The sequence below is a fragment of the Odocoileus virginianus genome, chromosome 26 (assembly GCF_023699985.2).
Source record: "Odocoileus virginianus isolate 20LAN1187 ecotype Illinois chromosome 26, Ovbor_1.2, whole genome shotgun sequence".
Taxonomy (NCBI): Eukaryota; Metazoa; Chordata; class Mammalia; order Artiodactyla; family Cervidae; genus Odocoileus; species Odocoileus virginianus.
This window is the reverse complement of record NC_069699.1, coordinates 21258229-21283523: the sequence shown is the minus strand read 5'-3', so window position 1 is coordinate 21283523 and position 25295 is coordinate 21258229. Positions and strand designations below refer to the sequence as shown.

Sequence of the window (25295 nt, the reverse complement as noted above, 5' to 3'; positions counted from 1 at the left end):
CATCTCCCCCATCCTTCCTAACCCCAGTAAGTGCAGGTAGAAGACCTGGATTTAGGTTTGTAAAAAATAAGAATCCAAAAGTCTTTTTTGGAAGGTCTGGTCATAACTTCTTTGCTTCTTCTCATTGTCGACTCCATGATGCTGGATATCATACCCCAATTAATGCCAGGGACGAATTTAACCTGTTGGATCTTACATGCAGCCTACGTTCTAGAAATTGGAGGATTTTTGTGAATCAAGTTACTAGTATCTCACTCTAAAATTAAGATGGCTTTTAAAAAACTTCCTTAGATAATTAGTTTTGATGAAATTTGTAGTCTACCCAAAGCACAAAGCCACACAAGGTGGCTCTCTCTCTCTAAAAATAGCCACAGCCTATAAATGATACAAATCCTGAGGTTTGAAGGAACGGAGAAAGTCTTTGTTTTAATTTTCCTCCCTCCAGTGTGATACAGAATCTTAATGAGATGCTTACGTTGCCTTTTGAACCATTAACTCTGAAGAGAGTTCAGGGATGTTAGACTTGGGAGGTTCATAGCTGTAACTGCAGAGAGAAATCCTGCCTGTTAAAGAATGTGTGCACACTATTGCATCACCCAGTTTGTGCCCCAGGCTTTCTATTTTAACATTTTTAATGACAGTCTGTCTCTTTGGTTCTATATACCCTTCACCTTCTCAGAATGAGATTGATAGTGAAAGTTTCTCTACTGTTCTCATAAAAGTTGAATTAAGGGTCTTGATTTTGGTTTAATGCACTGCAGCTTTATCTCATATTCACGCAGTGGTCTCCCTTCTGGTTCTGATTCCTGCTCCCCCATATTCTGACATGCAGGGCAGTTCACCTTGAAAAATACAGCACTGTATTGAGATACCTAGCTTCTCTGTAAAGGAGTCTAAAGAGCTGAAACAAAGGGTTACATATTACCAGAGCAATTTGAAATGATGGAACTTGACTTTTTGGACATGTACAGTAGCCTCCTACCTCTTTGCTAAAAGGATGCTAATGAAATGAATTTGCAAATCACTGCAGTGTTACCAAGCTTCTTTTGACTCTGCCTTTGGGGTAATCCTACCTGGGTTATAAACTCTCAAAATTTGAAGAACTTTGATACAGAAGAGGAGGCTATCATATTTGCAGTAGTCCCAGAACGTGGACAAATGCTAAAAACTGAAGACATGTTCTACCTCAGATTAGGATTTACTTTCTCATGATTTGTTATACATGAAAAATAGGATGGACTATGGACTTTCTGGAGTGGAGAAGAAGAGTGTTGTTTTGTTTTTTGTTTGGAGTTTTGTTCTTTTTTTTGTCATGGAGATGTCAGGAGTGTGACAAAAGGTATCCGAATTATCAGACAAGAATATTGAAGAGTAGAACCAACGGCCCTATGGAATTTTAAAAGCTATTATAATAGATTATTTATAATTTGTTATAAGAAAGGGAAGATACAGTCTTATTTACCTGGATAATAGTAGTTAAGAATATCCATCATATCTCAAGACAGAAAAATGTACTCAAAGTCCAGAAAATTGAAGAGAAGTTCAAATGGATATAAAGTAAAACTGAGGATAGTCCTACTCCTGCCCATGGAAAAAGAAATTTGATCTCTTCCCAGGTTAAGTTGCCCAGAAGCATAATCAGATCCCTGTGTGGTTCTGCCCTCAGAGCATGTTTCACAGTTATAATGGAGGGTTTGCTATTAAGACTGATTAACGTCCAGTTTCTCTGATGTGCTGTAAATTCCATGAAGAGAGCAGCTCTGTCTGGTTATTCTCCATTTGAATCCCAAACGCTAGGAGAGTGCCTGGAATATAATGTGGGCTATGTTAGTGTTTGCTGGATGAACTGGTGAATGAATACGTTTTGACAATTTTAATGGGACAATAAATTGAACAAGTCTCAAAGGATTGGCCTAACTAATGAATGCTTGGATTTGTATGCATTGATAGCTTAGGGTAGCAAAATCTTTTTTCAGTGTGAATAGATAGAAGTAACTGGGACTCTCTGTGAATGTTTACATGCACATGTGGATAGGAATTCAAGTATTCTACTCATATCTTCCCATCTATCTTTCTTTTTTCTGGGACAGAAAGACTGCCAGTTTCATATAAGTGGCTTGCATCACCATTCAGGAGAATGGCTCATGGAGCGTTCTCATCAGATACTTGAAAATTCAAATGAAGAAACTCTCTGAAAAATCTAGCATACATATAACAAAATAAGATTATAGTGGTGCTCTGGACCTCTTCACTTAACTCATCCTTGGCAAAGAAAATAAATTATATAATAGGACAACTAATGGTTATAGTTTGGAAAATGGTTAAAGGCTGAAAATAAATATATAGGTTAATGCCATGAGGTACTTGACTGGACAAGTGTATTTTTCCACTTCTGGGGAGAGAAAGTGTCTGTAAACATCCCTGCATGTCAGAAAACAAAGTGAAAATGACCTCTAGCTTTGAGGCACTTATTGAAAACCTATTTTAAATTGAATAGACAAGCCAAGATAATATAGGTTGTTTGATAAGAAACATTAGAGAAATCTATAACATGAGGCTTTTTATTATAGGTTTATTATATCAATCTCTGCAGTGGGTAATGGAACTTGTAAATATACTGTTATGTAGGAGTCCCCTTGCGGGCTTTTTATTCATGCTGAAGTAAGCACAGCAAACTTATTTGCTGTCAGGGTACATTGAATTTAAGATTAGTATTTATTTTGGTTCTAAGGAGGTTTTGCTTTTGTGAATTGAAAGTTGGATAAGCTGCATGAAAACAAGATGAGACTACAGGGAGCACAGGAAGTAAATTAGTTTTTTGTACATATGCATTCTGTAAACCTGCATATTTAGTTAGCAGAGGGCGTATATGCTGTTGGTTTCTCAGATGGGTGAGTCATGCATCAGATGTGTATGTTTATGGCTCTTTGATTTGGATAGAGAGATTCAAAATGGCATAGTTTTCCAATGCAAAGAGTTTGAGGGCCAAAAAAAAAATTTTTTTCAGAAGGGAAATTTTTTAACCTCGTTGGAACTTGAGACTATTTATTTCATGGGAAAATATGAATAAATATAAATAAAACCCTAAAATGTCATCAAGCTGCTCTATGACACTGGCAAATAGCATTAAGAAATTGTTCCAGATTGACACTTGAATAGAGCTCTTCAGATATAACTGATTCCATCAGAATGACTTGCCATGGAAATGACTGTAGGAGTAAGCACAGTAAGTAGTGAGATCATCCTAATTGTATCCTAGGGGCCAGCAACTGTGGGAAGTGATCTGCAGTATCTCATTTGATATTGCGGTTAAATCAGGTGGTTATGAAAGGAGGTGCCATCGATATTCCCATTTTACAGAGGAGGAGAGTTAAAGCTCTGAGACTGGACAACTTACTGAAGTGCACACAAATAAAGTCTGTTCCATCTATGTATCTTGTATTGTTACTTTGTTACCTCAGTTCATATTTGACCAGTATCATCCTTTCCATTCCCTTATGTACCCAGAATAATAAGCATTTGTACATCCTTTTCTTCTTGTAGACATTTTCATTCAATTATCAGTTCATTTAATCTGAGATATGAATGGCATTATACTTACTTATCTAAGGAAACTGACAGCAAGAAAGGTCGGATGTCTTGCCCAGGGTGGTAACTTAGTCTACATGTCAAGCCATTTATATAAGAAGACAAAAACAAACAAGAAAAAACCAGATTCTCCAGTAGAGCATGTTCAGATTTCTAGGATTTCGAACTCAGAAGAGGAGCATCTGAAAATCCCACATTCGTGATTTTAAAGAACTGCTTGGTAATTTTATTTTTCTATTGAGTTTTGTGAACATGCACACAGATGTGTACATGCAGTCAACATGAATTGAATTTGGTTTTAAACATAGTGGTAATAGAGAGAGTGTCTTTATTAGAGCAACACATACATTGTGTCATTAGACACAAAATTGGTACTCCTGTTCAGTTCAGTCGCTCAGTTGTGTCCAATTCTTTGCGACCCCATGGACTGCAGCATGCCAGGCTTCCCTGTCCATCACCAACTCCCAGAGCTCACTCAAACTCAAATCCATCAAGTCAGGGATGCCATCCAACCATCTCACTCTCAGTCGTCCCCTTCTCCTCCTGCCTTCAATCTTTTGGAGCATCAGGGTCTTTTCCAGTGAGTCAGTTCTTTGCATCAGGTGGCCAAAATATTGGAGTTTCAGCTCCACCGTCAGTCCTTCCAATGAATATTCAGGACTTATTTCCTTTAGAATAGACTGGTTGGATCTCCTTGCTATCCAAGGGACTCTCAAGAGTCTTCTCCAACACCGCAGTTCAAAAGCATCAATTCTTTGGTGCTCAGCTTTCTTTGTAATCCAACTCTCACGTCCGTACGTGACTACTGGAAAAACCATAGCTTTGACTAGATGGACCTTTGCTGGCAAAGTAATGTCTCTGGTTTTTAATATACTGTCTAGGTTGGTCATAAACTTTCCTTCCAAGGGCAAGTGTCTTTTGATTTCATGGGTGCAATCACCATCTGCAGTGATTTTGGAGCCCCAATAATTAAAGTCTGTCACTGTTTCCATTATGTCCCCATCTATTTGCCATGAGGTGATGGGACTAGATGCCATGATCTTAGTTTTCTGAATGTTGAGTATTAAGCCAACTTTTTCACTCTCTTCTTTTACTTTCATCAAGAGAGGCTCTTTAGGTCTTCCCTTTCTGCCATAAGGGTGGCATTATCTGCATATCTGGGGTTATTGATATTTCTCCTGGCAGTCTTGCTTCCAGTTTGTGCTTCATCCAGCCCTGATAAGCAGGGTGACAATATACAGCCTTGACCTACTGCTTTCCCAGGTTGGAACCAGTCTGTTGTTCCATGTCCTGTTCTAACTGTTGCTTCTTGACCTGCATACAGGTTTCTCAAGAGGCAGCTAAGGTGGTCTGGTATTCCCATCTCTTTAAGAATTTTCTATAGTTTGTTGTGATCCATACAGTCAAAGGCTTTGGCATAGTCAATAAAGCAGAAATAGATGTTTTTCTGGAACTCTCTTTGTTTTTTGATGATCCAGCAGATGTTGGCAATTTGATCTCGAATTCCTCTGCCTTTCCTAAATCTAGCTTGAGCATCTGAAAGTTCACGGTTCATGTACTGTTGAAACCTGCCTTAGAGAATTTTGAGCATTAGTTTGGTAGAGTGTGAGATGAGTGCAATTGTGCAGTGGTTTAAGCATTCTTTAGCATTGCCTTTCTTTGGGATTGGAATGAAAACTGACCTTTTCCAGTCCTGTGGCCACTGCTGAGTTTTCCAAAATATGCTGGCCTATTGAGTGCAGCACTTTCACAGCATCATCTTTTAGGATTTGAAATAGCTCAGCTGGAATTCCATCACCTCCACTAGCTTTATTCGTACTGATATAAGGCCCATTTGACTTCACATTCCAGAATGTCTGGCTCTAGGTAAGTGATCACCCCATCGTGGTTATCTGGGTCATGAAGATTTTTTTTTGTATAGTTCTTCTATGTATTCTTGCCACCTCTTCTTAATATTTTCTGCTTCTGTTAGATCCATACCATTTCTGTCCTTTATTGTGCCCATCTTTGCATGAAATTTTCCCTTGGTATCTCTAATTTTCTTCAAGACATCTCTAGTCTCTCCATTCTATTGTTTTCCTCTTTTTTTTGCACTGGTCACTGAGGAAGGCTTTCTTATCTCTCCTTAGTATTCTTTGGAACTCTGCATTCAAATGGGTATATCTTTCCTTTTCTCCTTTGCTTTTCATTTCTCTTCTTTTCACAGCTATTTGTAAGGCCTCCTCAGACAACCATTTTGCCTTTTTGCATCTTTTTCCTGGGGATGATCTTGATCACTGCCTCCTGTACCGTGTCACGAACCTCCATCCATAGTTCTTCAGGCACTCTGTCTATCAAATCTAATCTCTTGAATCTGTTTGTCACTTCTACTGTATAATCGTAAGGGATTTGATTTAGATCATACTTGAATGGTCTAATGGTTTTCCCCCACTTTCTTCAATTTAACTCTGAATTTGGCAATACAGTGTTCATGATCTGAGCCATAGTCAGCTCCTGGTCTTGTTTTTGCTGACTCTATACAACTTCACCATCTTTGGCTACAAAGAATATAATCAATCTGATTTCAGTATTGACTTTCTGGTGATGTCCATGTGTAGAGTCTTCTCTTGTGTGGTTGGAAGAGGGTGTTTGCTATGGCCAGTGCTTTCTCTTGGCAAAACTCTGTTAGCCTTTGCCCTGTTTCATTCTGTACTCCGAGGCCAAATGTACCTGTTAATCCAGCTATCTCTTGACTTTCTACTTTTGCATTCCAGCCCCCTATAATGAAAACGATATCTTTTGGGGGGTCTTAGTTCTACAAGATCTTATAGGTCTTCAAAGAACCGTTCAGCTTTAGCTTCTTCAGCATTATTGGTTGGGGCATAGACTTGGATTACTGTGATATTGAATGGTTTGCCTTGGAAACAAACAGAATTCATTCTGTTGTTTTTGAGATTGCATCCAAGTACTGCATTTCGGACTCTTTCGTTGACTATGATGGCTACCGCATTTCTTCTAACGGATTCTTGCCCACAACAGTAGATATAATGGTCATCTGAATTACATTCACCCATTCCAGTCCATTTTAGTCCATTGATTCCTAAAATGTCGACATTCAATCTTGCCATCTCCTGTTTGACCATCCAATTTACCTTGATTCATGGACCTAACATTCCAGGTTCCTATGCAATATTGTTCTTTACAGCATCTGACTTTACTACCATCACAAGTCACATCCACAACTGGGTATTGTTTTTGTTTTGGCTCTGTCTCTTTATTCTTTCTGGAGTTATTTCTCCATTGATCTTCAGTAGCATATTCGGGCATCTACCAACCAGGGGAGTTCATCTTTCAATGTCCTATTTTTTTGCCTTTTCATGCTGTTCATGGGTTCTCAAGGCAAGAATATTGAAGTAGTTTGCCATTCCTTTCTCCAGTGGACCAGATTTTGTCAGAACTCTCCTCCATGACCCTTCCATTTTGGGTGGCCCTACACAGCATGGCTCATAGTTTCATTGAGTTAGACAAGGCTGTGGTCGATGTGATCAGTTTGATTATTTTTCTGTGATTGTGGTTTTCATTCTGTCTGCCCTCTGATGGAGAAGGATAAGAAGTTTATTGAAGCTTCCTGATGGGAGAGACTGACTGAGGGAAAAACTGGATCTTGCTCTGATGGGCAGGGCCATGCTCAGTAAATCTTTAATCCGATTTTCTGTGGATGGATGGGGCTGTGTTCCCTCCCTGTTGTCTGACCTGAGGCCTAACTGTGGTGGAGGTGATGAAGATCATGGGACCTCCTGCAGAAGTCCTACGCAGGTACTGCTGGGCTGAGTGACCCTGACCCTGCAGCAGGCCATTGCTGACCCACGCCTCTGCCGGAGACTCCTGGAAACTCACGGGCAAGCCTGGGTCAGTCTCTTTTGGGGTCACTGCCCCTTTCTCCTGCCTCCTGATGCACACAAGGTTTTGTTTGTGCCCTTCAACAACCCGTTTCCCCAGCTCTGTGTAAGTTCTGGTGGGTGTATGGTGGGGTTAATGGCGACCTCCTCTGAGAAGGTTTATGCCATACCCAGGTCTGTCGCGCCAGAGCCCCTGCCCTGTGGCTCACCACTGCTGACCCACACCTCTGCCAGAAACACTCAGACCCAGTCCTGGCTCAGTCTCTGTGGGGTCTCTGGGTCCTGGTGTGCACAAGGTTTGTTTGAGCCGTCTGAGTGTCTCTGGGGGCTGTGGGTTTTGATTCTAAACGTGATTTCGCCCCTCCTACCATCTTGCTGGGGCTCCTCCTTTGCCCTTAGACGTGGGGTATCTTTCTTGGGTGGGATCCAACATTCTCCTGTCGATGGTTGTTCAGCAGTGAGTTGTAATTTCACAGTTTTCACAGGAGAAGATGAGCGCACGTCCTTCTACTCCACCATCTTGATTGCACAATAAAAATAAATAATAAATAAAATTTCCGTAAGAAACTCCTTAGAAATAGGAACAGAGGGAAAACCTGTACTATCTTTATAATACCTTGCAGTCATCACTGTAATCTGACTTGAGGTTTCTCTATCCCTCCTAATTATTAGTGAATTGTAACATTTTTAATTTTCAAGCTGTTCCATAGTTATTATTGTTTACTTTTACAATCATTTGTCTTGGCTTTCTAAGATGGTCAGTCTGACACTAAGGACAGGTCTTATTCTTTCTTCTTCATCCTATAAGACTTTTAATAGTATCTGGCGTATATTTGACATGCCCAAGTATTTATTTTATTGTTTTACTTTGACAGGGTGATGCTTTGAAGTCAACTTCAATGTATATAATCTTTTTGAAAAGTTATATTAAACCTGGCAAATTGTGAATTTCTTATAATGTTGCTTTTGCTCAGATATATGGAACTAGGAACCTCCTCAAGGATTATTTGAACAGCTTCATTTTCTCAGCTATACTTTGTACGTAAAATCCTATTTGTATTTGCTTTTATTGACTGTTAAAATAGCATGACAGTTTGATGCAAAGTCACTAGCTGTTGGCAAATGTCTGTTTCCTCTCGACCAGGGGAGTTTACCTTTCTTCCCAAGCTACTCTGACTGTGAACAATCTGTCTGAGGAGTGACCTCAGTTCAGCTGAAAGCATCCTACATCCTGAAAACTGTAAAGCTACAGCACTTACTGATTTTCCAAGTGCTAAGAGATGGTGTATAAATGACAACAAAACTACAGTAGTGTACTCGAAACATTTTTTTCAAGGAAAGGAAACTCTAAGTCTACAAGGGCTTGCTTAAGAAAGATGTACTAATGTCGGAGGTGTTGGATTCAGCCACACTGTTAAATCAAACAAGTATTTCATGTGTGTGGAGATAAAGGCGCAAACTATATAAAATAAACAGCATGTGTTCAGCTTAGATAGCTAGGACGTTTTCCCTTGAATACATTTGCTTCTTGCAAACTAGCACAGTGCTTCTAAGGCTCCAAGACTGTGTTGTCTATGAGACAGCTTCTGTATTTGGTCTGCTTCAGATTGTCTCAGAGCTTCCCTGGTGGTTCAGACAATAAAGGATCTTCCTGCGATGCAGGAGACATGGATTCAGTCCCTGGGTTGATAAGGTCCCGTGGAGTAGGTCATAGCAACCCACTGCAGTATTCTTGCCTAGAGAATCCCCATAGACAGAGGAGCCTAGTGGGCTCCAGTCCCTGTGTTTGCAAAGAGTCAGACACGACTGACGAAGCACAGACTGTCTCAACCCTGCCATCAGGTGTTGTATGCCCAGACAATTAAAATTATAGTATCTAGCAAATTAGGAAGGTGAATTTAAATCCCCAAAGTTATTGGAAATTCCAAGGTCAAATTAAAATGACATTGAATTTTCTTCTTTAGGGGATTATCTCTGACTCTGTCTACACCAGTGATAATAATCTAGACTTGATTGCTTTCTCTTAGCATCTTCAAAAGGGGAAAACACAAGAACACGATTTGCCCAAGGACAGAATGACAGATAACAGATAACAGACTGAAGTTAAACAGTACTGAAGCCCAGCATGTCAAAGCAAGACTAGGAGTCTGGGGCAAATTTCATCCCACTCTTGGCTCTTGAAAGATACTCTGAAGCCCAGAGTTGTAATTGGACTTGTCTAAGGTCACCATAAGGAGGCTCCCACCAGTGTTTTTTTTTCCTGTTATTAACTACAGTAAAGAACATTTATGGGCCAAGCACGCTTCTAAATGCTTTACATGTTTTGATGGTTATAGTTGAGGGCACTGAGGTATGGGCCAGCAAAATAAGTTTCCACTGGATCATACTGACTCCCAGTACTCCTGGTCAGTACTTCCAGACCATTCTTAGCTAGACTCAGACAACAATGGAAATATGATTGGCAGGATTTAACTTATTCTGACATCTTAGTTATTGCTTCTTATGTGCACTCAAGGCACAAAAATATCCCCAAGTTAGGCAATCCCAAGTGAAGAGAGCCTCTGGTGCGAATACTCCAGAAACTCTTCAGCCCTTGAATATTCAAATTGACTGTGTGATTTATGCATCCAAGACTGAAATAAAATGTTTCAGAGTTTCTGTGCAAGATTTTGAAGTATTTATATTATTTGTCAAGGTCAGCTTTTTTTTCCAAAATGTGTTCTGTGGCTCTCTCGCCTCTCAAGATGTTTCGTAAGGAGAGAAAAAGCCTGTGATCAAATAATTTTGGGAACAAACTGCATCATTTTGATGATGATCATTAGTATGTAGAAGTTTTGAAAAGGCCCGTGAGAAAGAAGCATGCTTTATTTTGTTTCATAGCGTTTCCCAAATTTAGAGAAACTCCGAAATCTTCCCCTCCATCCCCTTCACTTTTTGTTAAAAATTCTTTTTAACATTTCTGTAGAATAGACACAGGGAAAGATGTGTGAGAGGAATTGTAACTCATTCTACAAATGCTTATACACACACTCACACAGATGTTATGGACGATGCTGGAAACGCCAGCCCACAACTGGCAGAGTGCACGAGCTGCATGGGAAGGAGAAGAACCTGTGGATTACAGTTACTTGCAGTTTGGCAAGTAATGGGCTTCCCAGGTGACTCAGTAGGTGAAGAATCTGCCTACAGTGCAGGAGACTCAGGCCTGGTCCCTGGACGATTTCCTAGAAGAGGGTGTGGCAGTCCCCTCCCGTATTCTTGTCTGGAGAATCTCATGAATAGAGGAGCCTGGCGGGCTATATAGTCAGCAGGGTCAGAGAGAGTTGGACACAACTGGAGTGACTGAGCGTGTATGCACAAGTTGTGTGGTGCACAAAAGGAGGCCTGTGGAGACAGAAATTTGAAAAGCCTTTTTGAGTGTCTATTCAAGAGTTGGATTATCCCTGCAATCTGAGGCTTTTCACATGAGAAATTAGGTTCTTACTTGTAATATTCAGTGGAGCAGAGTGACAGGAATAGTTGTGGCTCATGTAGTCTTTCGGAGACCCAGGCTCAATCTTCAACATTGGACTTCCACGGTGTCGTTGGACATTAACATACAGTCACTTGACAGAGGAGAGGAAAAGAGAAAGAGAAACATTGTACATGAGGCTTTTATGATCTTGGTCTGAAAGAACCCTCGTGCCAACACTGAAATTCATTCAAATGGCCATGTCTGACTGCCAGGCCTTTATGGTCTAGCTCTGGGGGCAAGAAAGAAGAGAAAAATGTTTGCAAAGCAGCTAAACAGTCTCTGTCTCACCCTAGGAAATTAGCAGCACAATAAGAGGAAAGGACATTCTAAGCAGAGAGAATGAACTGCCTAGTGGCATAAAGGGAAGGCAGTCTGGTGTGACTGAAGGAGAGAACACCCGTGAAGAGTCCTGTGAGGTGAGTTGGAGGAATAGAGACACGACAAGACAGGATTTTGTGCTTCGCTGAGGAAGTTGGAATTTATTTTATTCTATTTTTTTATTGAAGTGAGTTATTAAAGAATCTAAAAATTTTTAACACTAGAATCTAAAAAACTGGAGTTAGGAGGTTAGGGCCATAGAATTAGGGATACATGATGAACTAACAAGTAATTAAAGACATGGAATAGGGATGGATTCAAGAAATAGCAGCAGGTAAAATGTGTATGTGGAGATCCCCTGAGTGTGAAAAGGAGATAGTCCAGAAAATCTCCTGGATGATATCTGGCAAAATTAGTTAGATATTGGGAAAAATAATAAGTAGGAGGGAAAGATAATAAGTGGGGAAGAATCTATATGGGTCTGCAGTTCAGGAAAGAAGTCTTTTGAGCTTGTGATTTGAGGCTTGTCAACATGTAGGTTTCCTTGAAGCATGTAGAGTCAATTAAATTGCAAAGAGAAAGAAAATACTAAAAACCCAAATGAACTTTTTGGCCCATCCCCTACCAAGAAAAAAAAAGAATTTTATATTTAAAATAGGTGAACTATATGATATGTGGATTATATCTCAATAAAACTTTCATTTAAAAAAAGGAAGGGACCAATCTTTCTTTGGGTACAATAAATAGCATCATGTGTTCTAAGCAAACTTCTGAAAGTACAGTTCTGTGATCTCTAAACCAGTCATGTTTTGTTTGCTTGTTTTTATCTGGAAATAAATTTAAATTTTTGTGTAGAAAAGACTTCTGTTTTATTTGTAACTGCCATATTCTCAAGATCCTGAGGTCATCACCCATGCCTTTTCCTTCTTAAATAAGTCTAGGTCGTCTGTAAATTAGCATTGAGGTTTATGATAAGTAGGTTGGGGAAGTTTTGTTTATAATAAAAGACTTTTATTATAAAGATTAATGTCAAATCTATCTTAGAAAATGCAGCAGTTACCTGTGAACATGTAGCCTCTTATTTTCCAGGGTTAGATAGGAGGTTAGAACCATACCCTCAGCAGTGTCTAGATCCAGACTGAATCCAGCCAAACAGAGCAGAGAAAAACATTTGTCATTTTACATTTAAATTCTCCTCCAAGATATTCTCTAGGTTTTCCTGGAACAGCACAAATAACACAGTTATACATTATTTAAGAACCAGCTTGCTCTGCAAAGGTCAAGTCCATGTTATCCAAAACGTGGTGCTTAGTAGGCAATATCCCAAACAAATTTGTTGTTTTAAAGTAATAGAATGTGATGAGTGTAATCAAGTTTCTCTGGAAGAAAGATGTCTCTTTTCCTCAGCATTTGATTTGTAAGTGGGTTTGACTTCATTAATATTTAACATCTTTTTAATTTGTATGTCAATTTTTATTGCAGCCTGCTTCTGGGCAGGTTTTCCTTTGAAATACCAGTAACACCCATTCTTCATTCTAACATCAAAACAAGAGCTCTCTCAGGGGGAAAACTCGTTGTATTTCATCTCTAGGGATATAATTATTTTGTGTTTTTCCACAATTCCTCAAGAGGCTGGTGATGTAGGACACCCTTTTGCAGCCTTTAGATTTCAAAAGAAGAATCTGATTTGTTAGTATTGCAAATATTAATTCAGATGGTCTTGCATCATTCTTATGAATTGCCTGTTCTTAACCCAGCTTTGTGCAAGTTTTACTTTCTTATTAGTGTGGTACTCAGGTCTTTGAAGCTGTGTTAGTTGGTTTTTTTCAAGTTGTTTTCTTGCGCTTTAGTAGTTTAGGGAACAGAGTATCTTTTCTATTGATGTGTTTGAAAGACTTAAATTCATTTTCAGACTCAGACCAAATCTTCAGAAAAGGGAATAGAATTATACACAACCCTCTTTGAATTTTCAACATGATCATATCTAGTAATAAAGCTACAAACAGAAATTCAGAGTCAATATCTCCGGAGACTGGCATTGAGAAATGGAGCTTGGCATGTTTGCAGCAAGCTCGAACCTCTTTTATGCAAGTTTGCAGTTTTTGTTTACTGGTCACTTGGGAGAATCTGGGTGAAAAAATTAAAAGTCTTAGTTCTTGTTTCTTATAGAGGATATCCTGATGATCAGAGCCTTAGCCTGATTTGATGACCCCTTCTGGATCTCTCAGGAGAGAATAGGAGCGTAGATATGGTGGTAGAGACTGAAACTGCCAGTGGGGCGGAAGGGAATAATTTCCTACTTTCTTCTCTAGTGAGACACTTGGCATGTGAAAGTTAAAGATGGGTGTGAAGGACGTGTTTCTGTCCACATCCTATCATTGCAATATTGGGCTTATATAGATGGCATGTGGCTTCTAGTAGGATGGATGCTGTCATTGGCCTTTTCAGAAAGGTCGCTGTGGCATTGCTTTGATTCTTTGAAGACTTCATCTCCCTCGTCAAGGATATTACTCATTTAGATAGGTATACCTGAAAGTTAGAATATAACCTGTAAAAATGAGCAAGTGACAGTAACTGGCCCTCATAAAGGTCAGACCACTTTGCCCTGCACTGGTAACACACCGTAGCTGACAGCGGATTCATGGGGCTTAGCTCATGGTGTTTCCTGGAAGAGGAGTGATGGTTCATCTTGTTATTCAGACCAGTTAATACCCTTCCTTTTTACATTTCTCAATTCCGCTTACTAGCTATTTTTGGTATTAGGACAACTGTTTTCACGTCCTTGGGGTTTTAATTTATGTTAGAGGCTTGTTTTTGTAGAGTAGCTTAAGTCTTCAGAGCCATTGTTTATTATTCTGCAAATAGGTCATTATAAGTAAGACTGGTTTTTGAACTGGTGTTGAGAAAATGTACATTTAAAATGAAAAAACCCTAAATTTCAGAGAGCAACCATTTTTCTTTCTATATCATAGAGCTAGAGTAAGTGGATATTTTATGATCATTACTAGTTTTTTCCCAAAGTAAGTCATTTATGATTTATTTTATCTATGTTACCATTTCTTGTCTAAAAATATTCCTTGAGGTGATTTTTTTCCCCTGGGAATAACAATCTTTAAATATGTAATTTTCTACTGCTCAAGACAGAAAATACCCTTAATTAGCTTTGTAACATTTAAATTCAGTAACAAATTTAGTAATAATTCTCAGTCCACCATGAACCAGCCAGCTACTGGTTTAGGCCCTAAAGTGATGACGAAGTGGTCTTTACTTGTCCCAGAGAAGCTTTAATTCAGTGACCTGAAGAACATACAAATAGTAAGCTACAAAGCACTTTGATAACTGCGGTATTAGATTGGAAAATTACAATGGGAAATACAGACTCACTGCCTTCCATAGACCTTTTGTACTTTTATTATGGTAAATATCATATTATCTTTCAGAGATTTTTCTAACCATTTTTTTAAATTGATGTATAGTTAACTTAAAATGTTAGGTTAATTTCAGGTATAGCAAAGTGATAATATTATGTATAAATATATTTAATATATATAAGCATGTATTTATATATTTTATATAATATATATGTTATATTTCAGATTGTTTTACATTATAGATTATTATAAGATATTGAATATAGTTCCCTGTGTTGTACAATAGGTCCTGCACTTGTCTATTTTATATATAGTAATTTATATCTGTTAGTTACAAACTTCTAATTTGTCTCTTGCCTCTGCCTCTGCTATCCACTTTGGAAGCCATAAGTTTGTCTTCTCTGTCTGTCAGTCTGTTTCTGTTTTGTAAATAAGTTAATTTGTGTCAGTTTTTTTGAATTCCACCTACAAGAAATATCACATGATATTTGTCTTTCTTTGATTTACTTCATTAAATATGATCATCTCCAGTTCCATCCATGTGGCTGCAAATAGTCTTAGGTCATTCTTTTTTATGACTAAGTATTATTCCACTATATGTATATACCACATCTTCTTTATTCATTAATCTGTCAAAGGGTGTTTAGATTACTTCCATGCCTTGGGTATTGTGAATAGTGCTGCTATAAACATTGGTTTTCATGTATCTTTTCAAATTAGAGTTTTCTCTGGATATATGCCCAGGAATGGGGTTGCAGGATTACATGGTAACTCTACTTTCAGTTTTTTAAGGAACCTCTATACTGTTCTCCTTAGTGGCTGTATCAGTTTGCATTCCCACCAACAATGCAAGAGGATTCTCTTTTCTCCACACCCTCTCTAGAATTTATTATTTGTAGACTTTTTAATGAAGTCCATTTTGACTATTGTGAAGTGTTACCTTATTATAGTTTTGAGGTACATTTCTCTAATAATTAGTGATTTTGAGCATCTTTTGATGTTGGTCATCTGTGTGTCTTCTTTTCAAATATCATTTTTTTTCTCTCCTATCAATATATTACAATGTGAAGCTGTGGAATATTTTAATTGAGAATTCACACTCCCCGGTCAGACTACCTGAGTTTAAATACCTGGCTTCAATAACTCCAAAACATTGGGAAGTCATTTAACCTGTTCAAGCTTCATTCCAGAGACAGTAAACTAGGCATACAGTAGAGCCCCATCAGGTAGTCATGTATACTATTTCTATGTTTGCTGAAACATCACACACAGGTCACAGTTATTATTATTCCTTACCTGAACCCAATAGACCACTAATACTGTGATAAATTGCAACGTATGCTCATGAATTCTTATCATCCAGATGGACTCACTCCTTTGCAATGTGACTTTTCTGCTCATCCCTTCAAGAGGTGGACATTCATCTAGACTGGGCCTGATTAGTCTCTGACCTACTTTGGCCAGTAGAACCCAGCAGAAATGACACTTTTGAGGCTGGATTCTAAGAGGTCTTGCAGCTTATACTTTCACCCTCTTGAAATATTCTTTTGTGACCATCTTGAGAAGAAGGTCACTGTAACCTGCTGAAGGATGAATGGCCATGTAGAAGAGAACTGACGTGACCCAGCCAAAGCTCCCAGACATTGAGTGAAGCCACCTAGCTGGTTCTCCAACCAAGTGTAGCCACAGATGATAATCCTGAGAAATAGTATACATCATTATCGTTTTAACCTCTCAGTTTTGGAGCAGTTTGTTATTGTACATGGCAGTAGTTAACTTAAGTATTTATTGCATATACCTCATAATAGAAAAAGTACCCTTTTAAACAAAAACTGGTGTTGCAAGTCCAAATTTCCTTAGCCTGTGTTTTTAAAAAGGGTCCCATGTGTTCTGGCCCTGCCCACCTTTCTTCCCCTTATCTCCTTATCTTCTCTCTAACTCTGTGTCCTAACCACATTCCCAGAACATGCCAGGACTTTTCAGACTGCCCTATCTTTGTTGTTCTTTAAAAATTTATGTATTTTTAATTGGAAGATAATCGCTTTACAATATTGTGTTGATTTCTGCCGTACATCAACACGAATCAGTCATAGGTATACATATGTTCCGTCCCTATTGGTGCTCCCTCCCACCTCCCACCTCCTACCCCATCCCATCCCTCTAGATTGTCAGTGAGCACTGGATTTGAGCACGCTGCATCATACATACAACAAATTCCCACTGGCTATATATTTTGCATATGGTAGTGTATACGTTTCCATGACACTCTTTCCATTCATCCCACCCACTCCTTCCCCAACTGTATCCACAAGTCTGTTCTCTATGTCTGTGTCTCCACTGCTGCCCTCCAAATAGGTCATCAGTACCATCTTTCTAGATTCCATATATATGCCATTAACATACAATATTTGTTTTTCCCTTTCTAGCTTACTTCACTCTGTATAATAGGCTCTAGTTTCATCCACCTCATTAGAACTGACTCAAATGTGTTCCTTTTTATGACTGAGTAATATTCTATTGTATATATCTACCACACTTTCTTTATCCATTCATCTGTCAGTGGACATCTAGGTTGCCTCCATGTCCTAGCTATTGTAAACTACTGCACTGAACATTGGGATACATGTGTCTTTTTCAATTATGGTTTTCTAAGGATATATGCCCAGTAGTGGGATTGCTGGGTCATATGGTGGTTTCATTCCTAGTTTTTTAAGAAATCTCCATGCTGCTCTCCATAGTAACTGCATCAATTTGCATTTCCACATCTTGCTTTTTTCCTTGAATTCTTTTTCCCAGACTTTCACATGCCTGACTCCTCCTCACATATCACTTCTCACCTAAATGTCACTATCTCAGAAAGTCCTCCTCTGACTCCCTAAAATAGCCCCATTCCCACAACTGGCCAAAAACTACTTAATCCCCCTAATTTTTTTTCCATCATAGAGCTTAGTACTATCGCTCATTACCTTGTTTTTTTATGTCTACCCTATGGTCTATATCACCACCTTTCCAAGAAGGAAATCTCCATGAGGTCAGGAAATACTATGGATCCTGAGGTGTCCAGATCATAGAACAATGTCTGGTGCATAGTCCCTGGTGAGTAAATACACATTGAATGATTAGGTGAAGTGGTCTTTCTCAAGAATAATTCAGTTACAGATATGAAACCACCTAGAAGAGGACCTGGGTCATGAGAACAGTCCTAAAAACTAAAATACTCACTCCCACTATTCTTCCTGCTTGTTAATATGTGTTGAATGCTTTCTTTGAATAAGGCACTCTCTCCTAAGCATATTCATGATCTCATTCTGTTATTATCTTCTTTATTACCAAAAAAAAAAACAAAAAAAACAAAAAACCACCCTGAGTTTAAGAGAGATTAAAGAGCTTGGTAACTAGCTGCATTGTTACTGAGATAAGATACACAGTGTTTAAATTCAGAAGTTTTAACCCTAGAGACTCATTCTTATATAATACATTGATCTACGATTTCCTATAAATAAATTATTGCTATGTTATTATCCTATCTTTATTCTTCTCTCCAAAGTGATGATAGTCTCTTACTCATGTTTGGAAGCTGAGCAACAGACACCCAAGGAAGAAAAATCGAAGATATAATTTATACAGTTTGGGAGAAGGGGGTGGCTTCATGGAGAAATCTCATTTGAGAGGCACTTTGAGGAGTGGATGAGCAAGATTTGGCCAGACAGAAAGCTGGAATTTCAGGGAAAGGAAACTGAATGTACAAAGAGGATTTGATAAGATGTTTTCAAAATGTACAGTGTACAGAAGAAAATATTTTAGTAAGGACATCTTCCTTGATGATCTATACAAAATTTTCAAACTCTCTGAAATCTTGATAAATGTATTTAAGAAGACACAGTTAAAAATAGTGGAGAGAAAATGATTAGAGAGCAGATCTTCCAGAGAAGACCTTAATTGGACAATATCCTTCAAGGGTATGTGGTGTGTGTCCTTAAATGGAAGATGCTCTTGTGCACCAGGGGGATCAAATTGACTTTTCAGTCATATGCACATAAACTTATCAGTCTGCAGTATTCTGTTTTTTAGACTAAATGTGTATCAGAGGCATAGCCTTCACACTGAACAGCTTAAATCCAGTAACAAGTGATCATGTTTCAGAAATTAACACATTGGATTCAATTAAGAGTTTTAAATACCTTCTGGACTGAGCAGAAATTGTCTGTGAAAAGTAAATTATTAAATCTCACACATTTAGCATCAATTTTGTGAAAATAATAATATGTATAATTATGTATAATTATGCATAGTAAACTTGTACATATATGAACATGCACACACATATGTATATGTACATGGGCATCTCAGGTGGCGCTAGTGGTGAACAGCCCACCTGCCAATGCAGTGAGACAGGACTGAGCGGCAGCACCCACACAGATGACTGTTTTAATCTTAAAAATAGCTCTTTAGGAGAACTGGGAAGTAATAGTCTTTATAAAGATGGGCCGAACATCATCCAACAGCATGGTTCCTTGTGAGTTTTTTGTCTTAAGCATTTTAAGCAGTTGACTTCAGATTCCCAGCAGATGGTGGGTGGCAGCAGGCAGTCACTCTAGTCAATGAGAAATCAAAGTGAACTTTTAAAAATAGCTGATTCGTAAACTTGGAACAAAAAGGAGTGAGTGTTAGTGAGAAAAGTAATAGGTTTTCTACAATGCATCTTATTATGTGCAGATCAAAAAATTGAGAAACTGTAGAATTTGCAATAAGCACAACAATGTGTATTTTACATTATGGAAATGTAAAGCAGTTAATGAGTCTGTTAGCAGAGAACTTGAATATTAGCTGTCACCAAATCTCTTTCGTATGTAATAACTTAGGAAATGCAGAGCAATGTGTTTTTCTCTAACAAAGTTTACTACAAGTGTCTTCTAAAAGACTTTGAGTTTTCTATTAAAGATTTAAAATGGAATAAAAATAAGGGTACCTTTCTCTAAGTACCATTCTTCAGCCTGATGGTAATGATCTTACTATACTTGCTATTCTTACTATAACAACTATTAATTTATTCTAGTATGATTTGGGGAAAAGAAGTGGTTGTTTATAGTTGATCTTTTAAACTGCTTTAAGATTTTTGAGCATTTCAAAGTCTAGAATTCCATGAATTTATGAAGAAATTATTATTCCAGTGTGTGTGTCATTCTTATCTATCGTTGGTCACATTTATGCTTACTTTGACCTTAAGAATATTGATCATAACTTCTCTCTGCAGTGGAAATTTTACATGTTGTTCAACTTTATCTTACTCAATAGATGCTTAATAAAAACCAAACCAAGGTGATTTATGTTACTTCTTTTCTCTTTAGTTGTCTTTCTTGTTTGCCTGTTTGATCTCTGTTCTATGGTAGAGGAAACAGTGGATGTTGGAGGGGTGAGGGCTGGGGATTATATTTGAAGTAATCATAAGAAACATTCCTAGCACAGACAAGGCCATATTTGCAGATAACCTTTCTGGTTTTTTCACTCTGGAGTATCTTCTATTATCCAAGATTCCCCAGGCCATTTTTGCATGGTTGGTTTATCAGCATTAAATGGCATAGTTCAATATACAATTCAGCCCTTCCAAATGTCAGACACATGAGATGGCTAAGAAACTTCATCCAGTGCCAGTAATAGAAAAAGAACTACATGTTTATAATGCAAGCCTGTGTTAAATCTTTAGACTATGTGGCTTTTCTCATGCCTTAGAAAGTCAACAAATGTGATAATTCCCCAACCAACTGGTTCCCTTTCCTTAGTTAAGTGATCAAGGGGGTAAAAGTGCAAATTATCATTTTAGCTGCAAAGGTACAATTTTACATTAAGCAGAAAAAGGGCGCATGTGTTTTATTAAAGTGCCCTCCATATCTGTTTCAAATTTTAGTTCATTGAAATGCCCTGAAAATTATATAAACACACAACAGGACTTGCTAACATCTTCAATGAGGTGCTTAATTCCCCATCTTAATCAGCCATTTTCCATCCCTTTCCTCCTTCCTGCCTATCTGTCAAACATTCCTTAATTAAGAATTATTCTTAATTACAAAGTTTATGTGTCATTTTATTTTAGAGGTAATTAATTAAATTTAACACTAATCGTTGAGGATATTGCCTTTTCTGCACACACATTGTTGCTTAATTATTGGAATACCTTGTATCACTGGTTGAAAGTGGAGCATATTGATTTGTTTTGTGTCTGGGATGTGGCCGCTCATACTGAATAGAACAGAGACTCAGCCTGCTGAACAAAGAAGTGGGAAGCATTTTTTTTTTCTCAGTTGATAAAGGACAGTGAACAAATGCACTTTGGTCACTCAGTGCCTCGTGTGTCATCTCTGAAGGGCAAGGAAGTGTGATGATTGTTGGTGATTGTAGGTATAATTCAATCCTAAAAACAATGGTCATAGTGAAGCTATTCTGTAAGGGTCCTCGGGTACCTGTTAGAATGGATTTGCCAATTTTTGTGTGTGGAAGATTATACTGAGGTCACTCTGGGCAGGTCACCAGGTTAGAGGAAGGAAGGAACCAGTGAACAGATTAAGAAAGGCCTGCCTTAGACTTTGGGTCCTTCTCGCCATCATTTCCCCTCCTATGCTCTCAGATTTTATCTCTCATATCATTTTCTCAGAGAAACCTTCCACCACTAAATTATATACCTTTCCTTGGCACCACTCATCCTTATTATAATTTTAATTTATCTGGTTGATTATTTGATTATCTGTCTCACCCAAAAAATAAAATATATTCAAGGGCAGAGATAATTTCTGTTCTTGCTTATCATTTTATTTATCATTTGTTTCATATAATTGATACAGAGTAGTAGACACTAAATAATTTTTAACGAATAATCTATTAAATATTTTTCCAAGAAACTGGGCAAGATATTTGACATATTTTGAAAGTGTTAAGTGTCCATTATATTTGGTGTTACTTTATTTGGGGGGGGGGGGGCGGGGGCAAGCCACACAGTTTGCTGGATCTTAGTTCCCTGAGGGGATTGAACCCTGGGCTCAGGAAGTGGCAACACTGAGTCTTAACCATTGGGCCAGCAGGGAATTTCCAATGCTACTGTGTTATTTGGTTCTGGGAGCAAGGAGTAGACATGTAAAAGTTAATCCTTGCCTTCAAAGATTTATTATATGGTAGAGGAAAAACTCATACAATTAAATATCATAAAACTCAAATTATAATTCATGCTATAAAAGAGATATAAACACATCTCTATGAGAACACAGAGAAAGCAAATCTGCCAAGATGGACAAGGCTTTAAAAATGCGGAGACTATTTGAAATCTGCCTTGAAAGTAGTTTTAGATAATGCAAAACTAGGGAAAGGGCATGTTGGAAAGAGGTCAGAAGATGAGCAAAGACCAGATGCATATGTGAACGTGATGTTATCACATTGTCAGAGATTGGAAAACATGGTGGTGCTAAATCCTAGCAAGGATCCAGTAAGACAGGCATTCTCTGTGCTCTTGGCAGGACTACAAAGACATAGACACTTTCTAGAAAGCCATTTGGCAGTATGCATCAGAAGTCTCAATATTTCCTCTTCTAGGAATCTGTTTAATGATCAGAGGTATGAGCAGTTCTTTATGTTGAGAATTTTTTATCATGGCATAATTAACAAATACTAACAGCCTAAACAAATAATTGAAGGTCCATGATTAAATTATGGAATTTCTGTATTGAAGAGCTATGCATCCATTAAAAAATAATGTTTTTAAAGAATATTTAATTACATGGAAAGGTGATTGGAATGCAGTATGTATATAGTATAATGAAAATTTGAATGGAAGGTTGGACAGCAGTTTTGTAAAGGTGAAAATAGACCTCTGGGGGAAAAAGGGAATAACAGCAGTATGCTAATTTGCTTTCATTAATTACCTTGGGGTGATGGGTTTATACAGACCTTCCATTTTCTTCTACATACTCTATTTGTTTTCAGAGTTTCTACAGTGGATATATTGCTTTTGTAACAAGGAAAACATATTTGAAATTATATATTGTAAAGGAAACTGGACATGATATGTTACAGCTAAACTATAAAAGGTACAGAGAAGAGTTTTAGAAAATACTGCCGTAGTTTTAAAGGTTATTTAGACCATAATGTGGCTAGAGCCTTGAATTAAATATTCAAGGTGATAGGGAAAAGTGCATGATATGGCCCTCCACTGAAATTTTATAATCTGGTTTAGGGAAGAAAGACATGTGTGCATACATGCTTAGTCATTTCTGACTCTTTGCAACCTTTTGGACAGTAGCCTGCCAAACTCCTCTGTCCCTGGGATTTCCCAAGCAAGAATACTGGAGTGGGTAGCCATTTCCTCCTCCAGGGGATCTTCTCGACCCAGAGATTAAACTGCATTTCTGTGTCTCCTGCATTGCAGACAGATTCTTTACCTACTGAGCCATAAAGGAAGCAAGACATAAAGGAGTAAATTAATAGCAATGCCAGGTAATAGTTCTAGCCATACGTATCATGGATCAGGACACTATGAATTTACCAAAGTGTTATATAGAAGTTATGACCTAGAAGTTCAGATCAGAGATTAGCCTACTGAGTAGTTACATAGAATTTGTAAGTGCTTTTGCTTTACCCCAGCCATGCTCTTTGAGGTACGTGTGGTCCCACCACCTGTGCAAGGACGTGTGGGCTCTGCGGTTACCTGCCGTGGCCGTAGACTCAGAGAGCGCTGGATAAATGTGTGCGCGCTGACTGAAAAGTTGTGGAGGTTGAGGAGAAAGAGACCCCAGACTTCCTCCAGCCAGGAGTCCAAAAAAAAGTAGATATTCCTCCTCAGCCTTCCTTCCTCAAAATGTGTTTCTCCAAAGGACCCCATCCTAAATATCTTACTGTGTAAGTTGTACCTTCTCCCACTTATGATGAACATTAATTATACATACATACACACCTATGTGTGTGTACCTACCTGTGTATGTATTCTCTGTGTATGCATATGTGTGCATTATGTATATAGGTTTTTTTCTTCCCATGAATCACTCAAAATCTGTGACTGGTGATTATATAAACTCATTTAAATGAATTTACTATTTCCATTCCTGTTGCCACTTTTTTCCATCTTTAATTATTTTTTAAATTATGAGTGAATATGTATAATATCGTTATTGAAAAATGCCTTATATTTTGGAAAAGAGCAAGAAAAAAAATTCTGGATTCTTAAAAGAACAAATAAATTCCCTTTTGAAAGTATCATAACAAAGTGAAAATATTAGGCAAATGGTGTATTTCTTAGATGTTTACTTAATATTATTGTGTTTGTTCTTTTGATAGGAATTTTCATCCATTCACACATACTTGTAAATCCTCCACTAGGTATAAAGCTATTTGAGAAGTGTTGCATAAATAAAAAGTACAAGTTAAGGAACATGAATCCCTACTGTCCACAGATGCTGAGATTCCAGAATATATAAACCACATCCCTTATACATGAAACATTTATGGTCTCTTAGAGGATTCAGGCCAAAAAAGTGCTGATTTTGGACTCAAGAAAATCTTAACCATTAGCCTTGACCTGTGGGCTAAAGAAATCAAGGACATCTTTACAGAAAAGGTGACCCATGATCTAGGCTCCTGGTTGCAGTCTCTTAACTTTTTTGGCGAGGATGTCAGAGATTTTTTTCATCATCTGAGGAATTTGATTGTTTCTCACCTTCAAAGATTAGCTCTTCAAAGATTAAGATGGGCTTTGTGGCTTAGCTGGTTAAAGCGCCTGTCTAGTAAACAGGAGATCCTGGGTTTGAATCCCAGCTGGGCCTGTCAGAGTCCTATTTTGGGCTTCCCTGGTAGCTCAGAGGTTAAAGCGTCCGCCTCCAATGTGAGAGACCTGGGTTCGATCCCTGGGTTCGATCCCTGGGTTCGATCGCTGGGTTGGGAAGATCCCCTGGAGAAGGAAATGGCAACTGACTCCAGTATTCTTGCCTCGAGAATCCCATGGATGGAGGAGCCTGGTAGGCTACAGTCCACGGGGTCATAAAGAGTCAGACATGACTGAGCAACTTCACTTTCACTTTCACCTTCAAAACTCACAAGTATATTGTAATTCAATTTAACAAATCGAAAAATTCTGTCAAAACCAGTTTATGTGTATTTAGCTTAGTGTTAGCTGCTCTGTTGTGTCCCACTCTGTATAACCCCATGGACTGTAACCCACCAGGCTCCTCTGTCCATGGAATTGTCCAGGCAAGAATACTGGGGTGGGTAGCCATTCCCCTCCCAAGGATCAAACCTGAGTCTCCCACTTTGCAGGCCAATTCTTTACCATCTGAGCCTCCGGAGAAGCTGATGCTTTCAAACCCCCGTTGTAATGAGCACTTAGAATCTGGTCATGCACTAGGCTGGAAGCAGGCAAAGCAATTGTATGGAAGTAAATAAAAACACTGAGGTGAAAATGCATGGAGTGTATACAGAACATGAAGAGTAACTCTGAATACCTGGAGGTGGGTAATAGAAGATCTACATTGAAAGTTATGGGAGGGATGTCAAATCTCTCATTACCGAAAATTGCACCCTGCTGCCATATTATTCCATATTTTCAAGGACCTGCCTTTTTCCATTGTTTAACTCTATGTCATTCAACAAAAG

At 38.3% G+C, this 25295-nt stretch overlaps 1 protein-coding gene and 1 non-coding gene across 14 annotated transcripts in view; both read left to right on the top strand.

The window, feature by feature from the left end:
• CNTN4 (contactin 4) overlaps positions 1 to 25295 on the top strand; it is a 971999-nt gene that overhangs the window by 536791 nt on the left and 409913 nt on the right. The window lies entirely within an intron of this gene.
• TRNAT-AGU (transfer RNA threonine (anticodon AGU)) lies at positions 24396 to 24469 on the top strand. The gene has a single exon. It is a non-coding gene; the product is annotated as a tRNA-Thr (tRNA).